We start from the raw sequence: 17231 nt of genomic DNA, 5'->3' as shown, positions 1-17231 counted from the left end.
ACTAACTCAGGGCGAAGACCTCACTGTCCGCGACTGTAGCGGTGGACAGGAGTATCCACGGCCGGAACTTGGTGTGGGTTCGGACTGGAAGTGCCGTTCAGCAGAAGAGTCCCGAGCATCAGGTGTTGAAGTCCAGCAGCTCCACCAGTGTCACGACATCAAAAAAACAAGATGCAGGACCAGGATGCGAGAAACAATAACCAGCTCTGTATTCAGAGACCACAACAGCTGATGCGGCAACTTCGTCTTGTTTCAAAGGAAACGCGATCGCTGTTCGTGTCCTTCAATTTATTTTCTTCTGTTCTCTTGCTAGCCTTTAGTCGTGACAACATGCATGTAAACATATTTCAAAGGGTCCTTTACCAGGCTCAATTGGAGACTTCGGTTATACACAAGTGTCACACGGACTTTGTTATGCTGCAAGAATTTATGGAATTGGTTCGCTATTAGGGGAGATAGAAGGAATGAAAAAGTCAAGTTACTGTGATGCAAGGAAGCAAGCTTCAGTGCCAGCACAAACACCCATTTTGCATCGCTTATTGTCCTTAAGTGACATTCTTCCCTGCATACTGGAGACGCAGGATTGCATCACATGTATCTCGGTAGCCTAGCCTATGCTATTTTTATTCTTCACCTTTCACAGCACGATACACTTCCCGTGGTGGCTTAACAAGTTCTGAGTTTGAGGCTTTACCAGTCACAAGATTTAATTGATGATGCTGCAGACAGAGCATCCCACATAAAGGCGTTTATGCTTGCAACCTTGGTTTTCCAGCAAGGAACGGGGTTCTCTCAAGATTTGCTGAATAATTGTCATCATGTGACCCATGCGCCATGCTTGTCTGTTAACACCAAAACCTCGCAAAATGCTCTTAACTCGGAAAAATGTTCGTTTGGGCAGGAGTAAATTTAGAGGAGGCCAAGTTTCGATGATTGGTCATATATTCAGAATTTATCATGAATATTTTTATTGTAAACATGAGTATTCTCAAGGCATAGTTGATAGACGATTGCTTTAAACTTTGTTGAACTTTCCCAAGCAGTCAAAGTGCATAAATATTGTTAGCGTAATGCAAGCAGTGTCAGTAGAATGTATGCATTAGCAACTAGTTAGATCACGCTCAAATAAACATTAATTAGCAGTTCAGCATATGCCCAAACACAGCAGAACTTGTGCCCCCTTCCCTATGCAAAAGAACATGACTCAGCATATGGCACATGTTCAATGCACATCACCCTTGTGTAGAGCGAGCGAACACTGGCCGCCACGGCGCTTCAAAGCAAGCCAGAAACGTCTAACGGTAGTTGCTGGGCCCGAGATTAGGTGCGTCTGGGCACGTTTGACCAAACAGAGAAACCTTGCTCTCCATCCATCTGCGGGAGTGGACACTTACGCAGCACCTTCGTCTTGCAACTGTTACTTGCCTCTACAGCAGCTTCACTTTCACATGGAGCGAACCAGCACGAGCAGAGACCAGCATCAGTTTCAAGATAAGCGCCTTCTTACTGACGCTCAGCTAATCGTCAGCTTCTGCAGGCAGTGAAAGAGCAAGGCTTGTCTGTAATTGTTTGTGGCCATACATTCCCAGATGCATCTAATCTCGAACCCAGTAACTACCATCAGTCCTTGCTGGCTGCCTCTGAAGAGCCCCAGCGGCCGCCATTCGCATGCTCGACACAAGGATGACGTACACTGTACCATGCAGATTCTACATTAAGACTACATTTATACAAAAGGCACACCAAAGTAATCGCTGCCTATTCTGCAGCACCATAGTGCTGCGTTTTCATATGTCCTCAAGTTGTCTAACTACCATCAGTCCTTGCTGGCTGCCTCTGAAGAGCCCCAGCAGCCGCCATTCGCATGCTCGACACAAGGATGACGTACACTGTACCATGCAGATTCTACATTAAGACTACATTTATACAAAAGGCACACCAAAGTAATCGCTGCCTATTCTGCAGCACCATAGTGCTGCGTTTTCATATGTCCTCAAGTTGTCAATCTGTACAAAGGACTTGGAGCAGATGGGGCAGTGATATCGTGGCTTGGCGGTGTGGATGCAGAAGTCTCTCTTGAGGTAGCTGCTTCTCACAAAAGTCTGAGGGCATGAGGGGCACTAAAATGGCTTCTTGCCTGTTTGCACCCTGATGCACATTTACAGACAGAACAGTTTTCCAGTTTTAAATTGACAGAAGTAACAGTATTGGACGCAGCTCTGCTGCAACTTAGGTAGCTGTTGGAGAGGATGAATGCCTTGATCCTGCATAATGAAAACCAAAATGCAATTATGAAAGCCAAAATCAGAACACACAGATGCTACAGCTAATAATGAGCATTTTGCTTGTCCGACATATTGAGGGGGATCTCAGAAAAATCAAATAAACACAGCTGGTCGACCTGTCCATTTCTTCAATGTTAACATACATGACTGCCCAATGACCAGTTTTATAAAATCCGAACATAATTTGACAAATAAAAGTTTCTAACTATAAAATTTATTTAGGCAAGATGGCGTGGAGTGTAGAGATTGCACGGGCTTCCACTTTACGCAAATAAAATAGCAAAGTTTTCAACAAGTTGTCATGGTGAAGACAAAATTTTCATTACTTTGAATACCTATAACATACAACCATACACATACTATAGCGCAGCAAAAGAATTTTTCATGAATGGTTTCGAACCCTACTCCCTCAGCGCATCAGGCCAATTCACTATCCATTGGTCGACAAACTGCCCAGTGGCCCAGGTAGGAGGGAAAACATTTGTATACAAACATACATAGACAAATGGCTGGCCTCCGAAAAAGGCCTGAAGTGCTGCAAGAATGCTAATGCATTAAAAGATGCCAAGAAGACAATGACTAAAGGGCTTGTTCGAGTGCACCTACGCTGTTCATGTTCACCACTCAACTCTTTCAGTGAAAGTGACGTACAGAAACTTTTTCGTCTTTCTTTCTCGTCGTGTCACTGACATTAGGAATGGGAGCACAATAACTGGTGAGCATTTGTCTGTGTCATTTCTGTCCTTCTACATAACCTAAAATAAACTTATGTTTATTTTCCAATGTCCAAGACAAAAAACCCCGACGTAGCAGGTTCGTGGCCTCTGGAAAAAAAAAGAAATGGTAGTGAAAGGGTTAAAAATCCTGTTATGTTAAACACAAGGCATTCACCTAATCATGTACCTAAACAAACAGGGGTTTCCCACAAATGAAGCCACCAAGAGCTTAGAAAGACAACATGCAATTAGCTTTCCTAGTGCACTCTAAACATTAACAAATTCAGAAGAATATTTAAACTGGCAGCAGTTCATTAGGAGAGCACTGATATGTTTCAGTGATACTTATCAGAACTTAACATGACTGAGCAATTTGCTGCATACACGTCTTCTGAAGGTCATGGATTAGCTTTGTTGTGCCTTTACATAAAGGAATGCTACATTAAGACGTTTAAAGTAATACACTGCACTGTCCCTACAACATGCTAGACTATGCTGAATTATGCGTTGAAGTTAATCAAGAGTTCAATACAATAGAGGATATGGTGACATACTTCCATAAGAACCACACCATACTACATAGATTAGATAACTGGACTGCATTTAACACACATAGTACACCGTCATGGCCAGTGACCTACTCCAGCAGTATCACAGTGCTGCATTCTTATATTTCTACTCAAGTGAGCGGTCTGCACAATGGACTTCTTGCAGCGATATGGTAACGTGTGAACGCCGTGTGAACGCACAGGTGATCCTTCAGCTTGGGCATTGGCAAAAATGTTTTAGGGCACAAATTGCATTTAAGCAGAGATCCTCCTGTGCGGACACTGCTGTGCACTTTCAACTCCAGCAGTATTTCAGTCATGATGCCCTTTTATTTCTCGTTTTCGTTCAGTGGTTCTTGTGGATCTATTTCACTCCCGTTATCATGCACCAAATATCCCAGCGACAAGTTTTATTTAGTGTTTCAGTCTTCTAGTGGGAGGTATAGCTCACTTAGAAAGCTCTTCATAGACGGTGTGAGCGGCAATATATTCTATATTCATTTAAAAATATTGATAGCTGAATTACTTGTCCACTACAGCACAGATAAAATTATTCAATATTCAGGATCGAGTAATTAAACTTCAGTAGCATCTGTACGTGACAAAACTAATCTGTTCGGAGGGCCTCGTAGCGCACATATTATTAGGTAGCCAATGAATTATTTTGGACCACCTGGGGTTCTTTAACGTGCACCCAATGTATGGGACACAGGCAGTTTTGCAATTTGCCCCCATCGAAATACAGACACCACGGTCGGGATTCAATCCCACGTCCTTGGGCTTACAAGGGAAACGTCAAAGCCACAACTGCACAAACAGCTGGTGACATTTCTTCATTTTCTCAACAGCAGCCTTGGAAACCAAATTGAGTATGAATCGAAAATGAATCAAATATTGCCAGATAGCAATAGAATATTTTCAAATAGTTTTCAATTTATAAAGGACAAGCTTTTCACTATAATTAGAAAACAATTTTCAAGCTTTGGCATTCAGAACATCATAATGCTTCTGTCATTACACTGCACAGTATCAAGCATGCTTGTTAAAAGCACAAAGGGAGCATTAACAATAACTAAGCAATTTGTTAACAAACTCAAAAGCTCGTCGGGGCATATCTGGCCATGTATTATCATATAATATATATGTAGACAGCGGTGTTGGCCAATTATATATGTGTAACATTTCAGAAATATTTGCATTCTGCGTTGGTGGCAGGGTAGAAAGTGCTTTAAAGGGAAGCTTTCCTTCCCTATTTCTTGGACATTCCCACTGCTGCTTCTGTCTGGCAGACCACGTCAGGGAGTGGTTCAGAGTGTGTATATACATGACAGGACTGTGGCAGAGAACAGTGACCCGTTTGGATCTTTGCACCTCCTCGCATGCGAACAATGCCCTCTGAAGCTGCCTGGGCGTCATAGTCACATCAGCTATTTGACAGCTGTAACTGTCCGTGACCACCCACAAAAGCATTTCAGAAATTGCACTGCTTACCTCTGTATGACAAAAGGAGATGTGAGAAGGCAAGGAAATGCTAATATACTATAGAAACGACAGTGGTTACATGCAAACAGGATAAATTTAGGTTCGAGGTATGGTACAGTACTTTCTGCTATTACTGATGAAGTGCCATGCAAATTTGTCACGCGGACAACTTATGCAGGTCATGCAGAAGCAGAGCCACATTAACCCTTTAACCGTCAATGACGTAAATATACGGCTCCGCAAACAAGTCCAGAAATGGTCGATGCCGCATATTTACGGCGCCATCTGTATGTTTAAAACGCACGCCAATTTCCCAACTTTTTATTTTCTGTCATGTGCTGCCGCTATGTGGGAATACAGTACAGGGCATTTTTTTGCACGCCTCCCTCTCTCGGCTTACGTTGCATGGTTTGTTTTAGAGCTAGTTTGCTCCCACACATCTATATGCTACTGATTGCACATTGCCGCGCGCACGGGTGGGTGGCGGCTAGGGTTTTGTTCCACTGGCAGTATCAGCTTCTTGCGCTCGCAAAACTGATGGCTATCTCATTACTAATTCCTCAAAGGGCGACCGCTAGTTTCTCGGTCGTTTAGCGCTTGCAGGGGTGCACATAAGAAGGATGCCGCTGTGCATGTGTTTCTGTTCTTTTTTTTTTTTTGAGACTCGCGAAAACTAATTGCCTCTGGTTGGTGATAAGTTGAAGATTAGCAGAAGTTTGTCACACGTTTTGCTTTTTTGACGGGCACACAACCGCACAGTTTTCTTGAGTGTGCGCATCTATGCCGTTTGATTACACTGTGGACGTACATATTAGTGTAAGAGCAGGAGCATTTGAGCCTTGCGAAATATTCTCGTGTGCACATTTTCATAGCCTTGAACTATGTGTATAACAATTCATCAAATTTTTATTTCTTATTAGTTTATTTCCTTTTTTATTGTTGTTAATCATGAATGAAGAGTACATCTACACCAGGGCAAAATATTTTCTCTCACTTTACGGTCACCATAGAAAAATTCCGGTAAATTTTTTTCGAAGTAAGTCTCGCAGAAGAATGGGAATCTGCAATAAAAAAATCTACCCTGGGTGGTCGCATATGGCGAAAGAAATCAACCCTCAAAGCGCACCGTAAGGTCTAGACTGCACTACAGAAGCAGTTGCATGTCAAATCAACATTCCTTTACCCGCCGTGGTAGTTTTGTGCCTATGGCATTGCTCGAGGTTGTGGGCTTGATCCCAACCATTGCAGCTACATTTCAATGGGGGAGAAACAATAAATGCTCATGCACTCAGATTTAGGGAAACATTAAAGAGCACCACGGCTGTCAAAATTAATCCGGAGTCTGCCGTTACCGCATACCTCGTAATCCAAATGTCGTTTTGGCATAGACAGTCCCAAAATTCAATTACAGTTTAACACTTCTCTTAAGATATGATGTGCCATGTGAGGCAATCAATTTTTTCAACCCTCTCAGAAGTGACAAACAATGGCACAAAACAACGTCTCAAGCAAGCACCTACCCCTCTGTGTTCTGTATACCACGCAGACAAACAGCAGCGGTGCATGCAAGGTAACGTTTGTCATCAATTCACTACTCTAGTGTAGGAGTAAATGTTGAAGAAATTAAACATTTGCCATCAACATCACCGCTAAATATTGTCTATCAAAGCCCATGCCACGCAAAGCTTCGGTTACACTGATTCCGACAGTGCATTTATGAATAGTAGCAAACAATACCAACTGCCGAATACCATGTATCAACAACATTTTATTGCGAAGAATTGTACCCAGACAGGAAAGTGTGCCCGCCTGAGTGATGCTTCATTGTCTAGTATGTTATGTCCACCATGGATGGAATGAAAGTTATTGCATTCTTGCTGCAACTTTTGTTTGTTTTTCATGTACAATCGATGATGTGAACTATTCAAAACCAATAAGAAAAATATTCATTTTTTTAACCCTTTAAGGGTCGATTTCTTTCACCATTTGCGACCGCCCAGGATCATTTTTTTTTTATTGCAGATTTCAATTCTTTTGAGGGAGCTATTTCGAAAAACATTTACGGTAATTTTTCTAGGGTGGCCGTAAAGTAAGAAAAAATATTGCGCTGGTATATATGTACTGTTTATTCTTGAATAACAACAATAAAAGAAAGGAAATAAACATATAAGATTTAAAGATTTGATGCACTGTTATACACATAGTTCAAGGCTTTGAAAATGCGCACACGAGAATATTTTGCAAGACTCAAATGTTCCTGCTCTTACACTAATATTTACGTCCATAGTGTAGTCGAACTGCGTAGGTGAGCGCACTTAAGAAAACTGTGTAGTTGTGTGCCCATCAAAACGGCAAAACGTGCGACAAACTTCCATTAACCTTGATCTTATCGCCAACCAGAGGCAATTAGTTTTCACGAGTCTCAAAAAAAAAAGAGAGAAGAAAATGAAACGCATGCGCAGCGGCATCCTTCCTATGCACCCCTGTGAGCACTAAACGAGCGAGAAACAGGCGGTCGCCCTTTGAGCGATTAGTAATGAGATAGCCATCAATTTTGGGAGTGCAAGAAACCAAAACCACCCACAAAACAAAACCCAATCCGCCGCCTGCCCACGCGCCAATGCACGAGCGGTATTATATAGATGCGCTAAAGTAAATTAGTTTTAAAACAAACCATGCAACAAAAACCGAGAGAGGGAGGCCTGAGAAAAAATTCCCTGTGTTTCCACGTAGCTGCAGCACGTGTAAGGAAATAAAAAGTTAGGAAATCGGCGCGCATTTTAAATGTGCAGACGGCTCCGTAAATATACGGCATCGACCATTTTGGACTTGTTCGCGGCACCGTATATTTACGTAATTGACCCTGAAAGGGTTAATGGCGACGATTCAATTCGACGGTCAAACAGGAAAGTGACAAATCTATTCGAACAGCAAAAATGGAATACAACCAATAGTATCACATTTATTCTTCTAAAGTTTTCGAATATTCGCAGAACCCCTTAATAACGTGATATGCAATTGCTTGAAAATAAGGTTTGTAAAACCCCCACATATTTTGATGCAGAAAGCAATGATTCATTTATGAGAAATGGTAAAGCGAGGAAAGGTTGACTGGCAATGTTAAGATGACTGCGCCAGTGACCACACTCACCAATACACTTCTGCGCAGTCGACTCATGTTCGGAAAAGCCAGAAGAGAGACGCAGAGAAGTACGAGAGGCTAGCAATGCAACAAAGTAACGCGGCAAGCATGGCACACGTATGGGTGCCACAGGTCGGTTTCTATTTTTCGAGGGATGGACGTTCCTTTTTCTTTCAACGCAGACACCCAGTAGTAGTCGGATTTGTTATAAGCAATAACACGGCATGGCAACACAGTAGTAAGCAGTTTATTTTACTGTAGAGCACACAAAAATTCATGGTGCTATGGTCGCTTATTGTTATACTCGATGTACATTTCAAAACGGTATTGTTAAAAATGGGTTTGATTCTATAATTTGAATATGCAAGGGATGGACACACCGATCCTTACATTTAGCTCTTAATTTAAGTTGAGGATGAATATCTGTCACAACAAGTGCCTTTAACGCCAATAATAAATAAACATTCATGTGATATCACTAAACTACCCTGTTTATTTAACACGACCATTATACTAAGTTTGCTCTTAGGGCTATGCTATGTTGAATAGTAATGCATGGCACTGCCACCTAAATGCATTTGCTAGGTGTGGCACTTTTAAAGGGCCCCTCACCAGGCCGCATGGCTAATTTTGGTTATAGTACACTGGAACCTGTAAAACGCAATCTAAGGAGCGTTTTTTTACGAAACAAAATTTTCAAATCAGTTCATTATTGGAGGAGATCGAAGGAATTAACTGCTTCCCAAGTGGTGTTCTTTCCCTGCCTTCTCCCATACCGGAGGCGAGAGACGTACCGTGGCATCGAGCTAGTTTCTTTTCTTCTCTGTTTGCTGCTCGGCACATTTACATTGGCGGCATCATACTTTCTGCATTGGATGGTTAATTGAAGCCACATGCCACGGTGAATGACGTAGACTGCGCAGCAAAGAGGCACTTGCCCATGTGACCTTGACTCCCTAGCTAGGAGCAGAGCTTGCTCAAGAGGGAGGGTGCGTGGCGTTTGGTTTGAATTTCAGTTGTTTTAGCGGCACACACCACCATAGTACTTCGAAGACACGATTGTCAGCACATGATGCATATGCTACGCTCATTTGTTTAAAATGGCTAAACCTGGTGAGAGGCCCTTTAGTAAAGACTTTCTATGAGGTAAATTATGTACCCATTTATATCCTTATGCTCTCGCTTCTAAGCCACAGTTACTCGCAAGCACAGGGTGTGCCTAGGTATGCACGATGCAATGAACATGTTCATGCATGGGCACACGGCTGTGCCTCTGCCACTCATTGCACTACCAATGCTGAAAGCAAAGTTGGTGGCGAATGGGATGGGGGTTGTACTCAAACTGCCCGTAGCCATTAGAAAAAAAGAAGCAAACATTGGAGACCACCAAAAGTCCTGTTTCGGTGTTCCATTGGTCAGACAGCGTACTGCCAAACTTTAGGTTTTCCAACTTTATAAGGTATGAAAACAGGGTTTTTTTTTTTTTCAATGTTTGCTACAGCAGCAACTTACATTTCAAAAGGTCAACAGCCTATAAAAAAAACACATCCCATTTTAGCTATGCACCTTAATTCAACCTGTTACAAGCTCACTGTCTCCAACCAATTCGTGCTTGACATACCAGAACACACAGCAATGCCCAACGGTCAATATGTCCGTGTACTGAGGTCAGATGTTGCTCCAGCATTGTTCTTTCTTTGATGCTTTGAGCTGTTTTACTAAATGTCACAAATTATGTTGGCATAAAAGAAAATGAAAGAAAAAATCACAAATATTTAGACAAATGATGCGCAAGATAGAAGAAGATTACGATAACCTTTAAAAGTGGCTAAATGAGATCTGCTGCATTACAGTGTAAGAGCTAGCTTAGCTATAAAGAAGCACTGCACGCAGCCCTTCATGAAAAAGTAACATCGTAACACAGTAATTAACACTACACATAAAAACTACAGAAAGATTAATGGAATTCCACACCATGAAATAATTACACATGTCGTGTAGCGGTCAAATCATGCGAGTCCGGTGGGAAGATGGTGAAGACATTTAGTGAAAAGGAGGAATCTAGTAACACATAATAGAAGACAGAAGAAAAAAAAAGGAAAGTATCTGAAGAAAGAACTAGGGAGGCTGCCGAGCTGGCACTGGTGACATGGACTGGCAACAGTGCAGACACATTTCCCGCTGTGCTCTGGGCACATGAAGGAGCAGCACCAGGGACCCGGACCAGAAATGGGCCAACCTGGTGATGGCTGCACCAGCGCTAGCTCCACTGCCTCTGGCTACCCTGCCAAGGCACTGCTCCAAGATCCCGGTTAACTCCATAGCAGCTGTCACCAGACGCTGTCGAGCGCCTCAGAGGCAACTGCAGTGCCGGTGATGTGGCCTGGTGCACTGTTCTTAGAGAAATTTGAAACGAAAATTTCCGATTACTTCAGCCTGCGCATTTAAGTGCGTCGTCAATCAATATACACAATAACCGTTGTATGAAGGACACTGATCCATACACCCTGCTTGATCGATGGTCAAGCAGGGTAGATATTGGTCAATAGCGGCCATCTACAGGACTCTTGCAGATGGTGACATATGCAAGATGAACCAAAACTTTGAAGGGGGGTACCTGTGTTTGAAAAGAGGATGTTTATGAAAACATGAAAGAGGATGTTTATGTCCTTGCCTCCACTTGAGAGCTCCCCCTACCACCTACAACTGCAAAATTTGGTTGAGACATTCACAAAAGTATATTCTATCTGATGAATGTGTTTTTTCCACCAAGCTCAAGGGGTCGTTCATGACCCCTTTAATGCATTAAATAGCACATCGATCAAGAGCAATTTCCTAGTATTGCCTGCAGCCATAAATTTGTCACTCAAGCTAAGAGGAGACTATTCCCCAAGTGTTTCACAGGCATCAAAAGTGAACAGCGAGCTTGATATGGAACCTACATCATAGCCATTGAATGAGGATCTGGTGCCAGGCACTGCAAACATATTCATATTGACATTGGGCAAAAATACATTCTGCAATAGGGTAGGCACGCATGGCAAAGTAATGATGAGTTTTTCCTCCCACTTGCAGAATAACAGCACCCCCAGCAGTTTCTTGGACTCCTGATTCTTCAATTTCAGGTGATTTTCTTTAAGCCTGAATATTCCTTCCGCAAATATGCTCATAAAATCAAAATTCAAGAATTTTAAACACTGCTAAAAGGTGCATTCCCAGACATTCTAGGTGGCGAAAAGGTGGTTTCTAAATTGAAGGGTTTCAGAAATATTCAAGGATCTGTATGAACTGTGTGCCAGAGAAACACATAACGCCAGTGGCTGCAGAATCGCCAGTGTCTTAGATGAACCAATGTAGGAATTAAAACAGCACATGGATGTTAAGAAGCGGCTCATGTATATATTAACCCATTCAGGCGCTGTATGGACTATTGCATCAAAATTACGAGCATTGATTAAAATTATATTTAAGGTATGTCAGAAACAACTCAAACCACTTCTAATTGAACCATACTGTAAGTTTGAATAGTAAGTGTAAAGTGTTTTAGTAAAACTTGAAGATAGACAGCTGGATATTTGCCCACGCAGGTTCAACTTGTCATGTAGGAAGTTCACTTCTTTTATTGTTTTCACAGTGTTTTACATCATGCATATATATTATATAGTGATAAATGCCTTCATAATGAAGTGCTTGGGGCCTCCAAGAGCATTCAACACACAGGACACCTCGCTGTAAAGGTCACACACAGCCCAGCTCAAGATAGTAACGAGACATAATTATTACTTCCATTGTGCAGGTCATTTCATTGTGCAGGCATTCATTGGAGAGGTGATCAAGTGTCTAGATAGGTATTTTCCCGGTATGTAGGCACAAAATGTTGGAGATTCTCATATCTGACGTTGCTACAAAGAGTTCTCGCATGGAGTCCGCATGCTCCATACTTGCGAATACTCAGTGAGGAATTTAAAAAATAATTCATTAAAATATCCTTCGAACACGAGGCAGATGGGTGGAGGGTGCAGCGAGACAGCACGTATTCATTTGAAACTTGCCTTGAGCACACACCTTTCCTGGGATATGTGTGCACTTTATTAGAGATGGTTTAGCTTCAGATGCAGCCCACAAGCAGCAACTACAAGGTTGGAACAGCCAAAACTGACAGGCAACACTTTGTTTTTTTTTTAATATCACAGTCTTTAGTGTCTTTGCTGTTGCAGATTTCACCTTGTTCAGGAACCTGTCTCTATCAACTTTCTCTAAGCAAGCATCCCCCTTGCAATGTTTTACCATAGTAAAAATTCCAACAAGCGGTTTGGAGACTGGCAAGTGAAACTGTTTCGCAAACAGCTTTTTTCGTAAAACTTCTCATAAAATCATAAACAGTCAGAAATTCGTAACATTAAAAAAAATTACAGCTAAACTCTGTAAAGGAGAATTATCGTGGTGCAACGCATTATATAGTGGCTCCTTACTTACGTGTTTGCAAGCGAATTTGAAACATTCTTGCTTGTTTCTTTAGGTTAGGGTAGCGCTGCTTGTCCTGGGCTATTCTGGCGCATGGCAAAGAAGCAACGCTCACCTGCTGTGGTCGAGGTAGGCTTGCAGTCCGGGAGCAGGAGCACCTGCAGCGAGTGACACGTGGCACCCAGTGCTCAATCATTGCACCAATAAGCACGGGTGCATGCAACATGTGCGTGCTAGGTGTTTGCAGCTGTGCCTCTAGTTCATGAAGGGAGCAGAGCTTCGGACTTTCTTGTGGGTGATGGGGCCTTCGTGCCCAGAGGATGCAGCAGCCATAAACTATTGTACGCTACTGTGACTCACCTTCAATGAGCCCTTACTACATTTATGATACAGATTGGCAATGTTAGAACTTCTAAGTTAGCTTACACTTTGCACTCTTAACAAAACCAAAAAATTTTATTTTAAATTTTGTTGATTACCTTCTGCATATATCTTTATGATTTTTGGAAGTTATTGACACTATTAGGTCTAGCCTAGGATTGTAGCATTATTTAGCCAGATTTGTAAATGGAAACTTTATTAGGGCGAAAGCCTTAGATGATTCATGGGCTGAAAATCCAATGCACAAAATTTCATGGCACCAAACTTCATGGCGCCACAATGCCACATGCTGCCACCAACAAAAGTTGTGGGTTTGAGTGCTTTCATCATCATCATCATCAGCCTGGTTACGCCCACTGCAGGGCAAAGGCCTCTCCCATACTTCTCTAACTACCCCGGTCATGTACTAATTGTGGCCATGCCGTCTCTGCAAACTTCTTAATCTCATCCACCCACCTAACTTTCTGCCGCCCCTTGCTATGCTTCCCTTCCCTTGGAATCCAGTCCATAACCCTTAATGACCATCGGTTATCTTCCCTCCTCATTACATGTCCTGCCCATGCCCCCCCCATTTCTTTTTCTTGGTTTCAACTAACATGTCATTAACTCGCATTTGTTCCCTCACCAAATCTGCTCTTTTCTTATCCCTTAACGTTACACCTATCATTCTTCTTTCTATAGCTCGTTGTGTCGTCCTCAATTTAAGAACCCTTTTCGTAAGCCTCTAGGTTTCTGTCCCATACATGAGTACTGGTAAGACGCAGCTGTTATACACTTTTCTCTTGACGGATAATGGCAACCTGCTGTCCATGATCTGAGAATGCCTGCCAAATGCACCCCAGCCCATTCTTATTCTTTTGATTATTTCAGTCTCATGATTTGGATCTGCGGTCACTACCTGCCCTAAGTATATGTATTCCCTTACCACTTCCAGTGCCTCACCACCTATCGTAAACTGCTGTTTTCTTCCGAGACTGTTAAACATTACTTTGTTTTCTGCAGATTATTATTTAGACCCACCCTTCCGCTTTGCCTCTCCAGGTCAGTGAGCATGCATTGCAATTGGTCCCCTGAGTTACTAAGCAAGGCAATATCATCAGCGAATCGCAAGTTACTAAGGTATTCTCCATTAACTCTTATCCCCAATTCTTCCCAATCGATGTCTCTGAATACCTCCTGTAAACACGCTGTGAATAGCATTGGAGAGATCGTATCTCCCTGCCTGACGGCTTTCTTTATTGGGATTTTGTTGCTTTCCTTATGGAGGACTACGGTGGCTGTGGAGCCGCTATAGATATCTTTCAGTATTTTTACATACGGCTCGTCTACACCCTGATTCCGCAATGCCTCCATGACTGCTGAGGTTTCGACTGAATCAAACGCTTTCTCGTAATCAATGAAAGCTATATATAAAGGTTGGTTATATTCCGCACATTTTTCTATCACCTGAATAATAGCGTGAATATGGTCTATTGTTGAGTAGCCTTACGGAATCCTGCCTGGTCCTTTGATTGACGGAAGTCTAAGGTGTTCCTGATTCTATTTGCGATTACCTTAGTAAATACCTTGTAGGCAACGGACAGTAAGCTGATCGGTCTATAATTTTTTAAGTCCTTGGCGTCCCTTTTCTTATGGACTAGGATTATCTTAGCATTCTTCCAAGATTCCAGTACGTTCGACATCATGAGGCATTGCGTATACAGGGTGGCCAGTTTTTCTAGAACAATCTGCCAGCCATCCTTCAATAAATCTGCTGTTACCTGATCCTCCCCAGCTGCCTTCCCCCTTTACATAGTTCCCAAGGCTTTCTTTACTTGTTCCGGCGTCACTTGTGGGATTTCAAATTCCTCTAGACTATTCTCTCTTCCATTATCGTCGTGGGTGCCACTGGTACTGTATAAATCTCTATAGAACTCCTCAGCCACTTGAACTATCTCCTCCATATTAGTAATGATATTGCTGGCTTTGTCTCTCAACGCGTACATATGATCCTTGCCCATTCATATTTTCTTCACTGCTTTTAGGCTTCCTCCGTTCCTGAGAGCATGTTCAATTCTATTCATATTATACTTCCTTATATCAGCTGTCTTATGCTTGTTGATTAACGTGGAAAGTTCTGCCAGTTCTATTCTAGCTGTAGGGTTAGAGGCTTTCATACATTGGCGTTTCTTGATCAGATCTTTCATCTCCTGCAATAGCTTACTGGCATCCTGTCTAAAGGAGTTATCCCCGACTTCTATTGCATACTCCTTAATGATGCCCATAAGATTGTCGTTCATATCTTCAACACTAAGGTCCTCTTCCTGAGTTAAGGCCAAATACCTGTTCTGTAGCTTGATCCGGAGTTCTTCCATTTTCCCTCTAACCGCTAACTCATTGATCGGCTTCTTATGTACCAGTTTCTTCCCTTCGCCCCTCAAGTCTAGCCTTATTCGAGTTTTTAACATCTTATGGTCACTGCAGCGTACCTTGCCGAGCACGTCTACATCTTGTATGATGCCAGGGTTAGCACAGAGTATGAAGTCTATTTCATTTCTAGTCTCGCCATTCGGGCTCCTCCACAGCCACTTTCGGCTATCCCGCTTGCGGAAGAAGGTGTTCATTATCTGCATATTATTCTGTTCTGCAAACTACTAATAACTCTCCCATGCTATTCCTAGAACCTGTGCTATATTTTCACCACTGACTTGTCTCCAGCCTGCTTCTTGCCTACCCTGGCATTGAAGTCGCCCATCAGTATAGTGTATTTTGTTTTGACTTTACCCATCGCCAATTTCACGTCTTCATAAAAGCTTTCGACTTTCTGGTAATCATGACTGTATGTAGGGGTGTAGACCTGTACGACCTTCAATTTGTGCCTCTTACTAAGTTTCACAACAAGACCTGCCACCCTCTCATTAATGTTATAGAATTCCTGTATGTTACCAGCAATATCCTTATTAATCAGAAATCTAACTCCTAGTTCTCGTCTCTCCGCTAAGCCCCAGTAGCACAGGACGTGCCCGCTTTTTAGCACTGTATATGCTTCTTTTGTCCTCCTAACTTCACTGAGCCCTATTATATCCCATTTACTGTCCTCCAATTCCTCCAACAGCACTGCTAGACTCGCCTCACTAGATATCGTTCTAGTGTTAAAAGTTGCCAGGTTCAGATTCCAATGGCGGCCTGTCCGGACTGCTTTAACTCTACCTTAATGAAAACAGAGTTAAGGCGCTCGAACCTACAACCATCGGCGGGAGTCAAACTTATGGGTTTTGGTTTTAACTAGGGCAAAGTTTCTTGAAGTGCAGTTAATTAAGGTAGAGCTCATTAAGGCACTCAAACCCACGACTTTAGGTGGGAGAAAGCAATAGGAAGTAAGGCATTCAAATGAAAATGTCAAGTAATTTAATTAATGTCTCGTCAACGCACAGGCTTTTGGCCTTCATCCTCTTTAACGCATGCTGAAAGTTACTGTCAAAATGTTTTTAAGGTGAACCAAAACATTGAAAATGACCTTGCTGAGAGTATCCTAAATAATTCTTCACATAAAAAAGTTAGGAGAGTTGGCCGGTATGCAAGCACCATCAATGAAATTCTAAGGACCATCCAAAAAAGTAAGATGCTCAGGAGAGCAAGTAATAAAGAGAAAGATGTTTATTGCCAACAATTGAAATGGAGGTTACTGCAATAGGTGCAAGGAAAAAATTCAAGCAACACTTATTTATCCTTACGTGGATGAATGTGAAAGCATTCCGACCACCGTACAATACTTAAGACACGCCACAATGCAAGCTCGTGGTTTTGATTCCCAACGAAAGTTGTGTGGTCGAGGCACTCGACTGTGGGTGCTCATGTGTCTTGAAGTTGCTCTTCTGCGAAAAGCTCCGAGGGCAGTACCAGTGACAGCGAAGCAACTTCCCACCTGTGTGGTTGCACTTGCATATGATGACGGCAGACAGCCTAGTGGTTGCATAGTCACGATGATCAAAACTGAGGTGCTTCTACTGCAATTAATGGTTACTGAGTGTTGCTAGGCATCAATGATGTCTTCCCGTGACAAGAGTTGAAAAAATGTAACCAAATCAGCTACCTGCACATCCCTTCGTTTACAACAGAGGTGCTCGAAAAATGAAATTTTCAAGTCTACTCGAACACAAATATTTTGAGAAATGATCTCCGAATATTGAGTCAAATACCAATTATTTCTACAATTTCTAGAAACAATGAAATA

This window comes from Dermacentor variabilis, chromosome 8, assembly GCF_050947875.1.
Source record: "Dermacentor variabilis isolate Ectoservices chromosome 8, ASM5094787v1, whole genome shotgun sequence".
Classification (NCBI taxonomy): Eukaryota; Metazoa; Arthropoda; class Arachnida; order Ixodida; family Ixodidae; genus Dermacentor; species Dermacentor variabilis.
Note: the sequence above shows the minus strand (reverse complement) of the source record.